Raw genomic sequence first — 1,354 nt, 5'->3', positions numbered from 1 at the left:
TTCCGAGTCGCTGGATTTTAAAAGAAGGGTGTCCCGACGTTATTTATTTATTTTCTTAATCACGGGAAACTTATCGCCTTCTTAAGACACGAATCTTCCGATGTGGCTACCTTAGATTTTCCCAAAGTAAACGCGGATCTGGTAACCAGAGCCTAATGCGAGGGAGGGAGACGGGGTGTTTATAACCCAAAACACGCTAAAATAGGCACCGTTGGCAAAGTTGAGGAGCAAGGTTGGAGGAGGAAGCCGGGGTGTCTGCGGTTGAAGGAGTCTGCAGCTGAGGGGCTGGGCGCGGAATCGGGGTGCCGGGCGAGCACTCTGGAGCCCGGGGTTTTGGCGTGATCAGCGGCTCCAAGAGCTCTCTGGCCTCCGGGAATGAAGAATCCGAGCTGCCGCGGGCTGGCCGACGGACAGCGAGGGAGGGTGGGCTACAAGACTCCCTCCTTCCCCCACGGGAATCGGCAAAAGACCAATCTTTTAAACACCTTGAAACTGGAACTACAGGGTTATTTACCCGAACATTGGGGAGGCGCCTCTGGGCCCGGCCCGAGCTGAGAGATTCTCTTTGTAGGTTATTTTTGGAGGAGGGGGGAAATAGGGTAAGAGATCCTTGATTCCCTTCTTTCCCCTCTGACGCCCCCCAAATCTCCCGCGCCAGGCCGATAGCCCTCGGGCTGCAGGATTCCCAGGCCCCGGCGTTTGGAAAATGAAACCAAAGCCAATTTTTAAGGATTCTTTCCAATCCGCAGGCGAGAATGCCACGTCTGGGGTCCTTGGACTTAGACTGCGACTCCCGGTTGCCCAACCGGGTTGGCGGGAGGGGGCGGTGAGCCTTTTAAAAAATAATAAACCCGTTTTGCACCTCCTCACTCTTATAACAACAACAACAAAAAGCCCCAAATCTAACACTCTCCTTTGGTGGCTGCCAGCGCCAGCTCTATCAAAACCAAACTCTTAAAAGGGAGGCAAAGGCCCCCCAAAAAGGTTAAATATTAAGCTTTCTGGATCAGTGTCTAGGAAGACTTTGCGAGTCGCTCATGGAAAGGTTTCATAGCATGTGACGCCTGGGAATAAAACACTCTTCGGAGGTTTGTATTTACACTGTCCGGGCGCGGCCGGCTCCAGTGGCCCTTTCCCAGTTTCGCCAAGGCAGATTCGGGGCTGCGGTGCAGCGCGCACCGGTCAGCTTTCCAAGCCGGCTCCTGGGGGACTGAAGCGTCCAGAAAGAAAGCGTGGATTTTAACTCTTCGCGGAAAGAGGGCTACTCCCAAGATTTTACTTCTGATCACCAGATCTACAGCTACTGACCCCGAAGGGCGAGGTTACTTTCTGAAACTTGTTTTTTTTTTTTTTT

This window comes from Fukomys damarensis, unplaced genomic scaffold (assembly GCF_012274545.1).
Source record: "Fukomys damarensis isolate Sample0158 unplaced genomic scaffold, DMR_v1.0_HiC HiC_scaffold_17, whole genome shotgun sequence".
NCBI classification, from domain to species: Eukaryota; Metazoa; Chordata; class Mammalia; order Rodentia; family Bathyergidae; genus Fukomys; species Fukomys damarensis.
The sequence above is the reverse complement of the archived record's forward strand: the minus strand, read 5'-3'. Positions refer to the sequence as shown.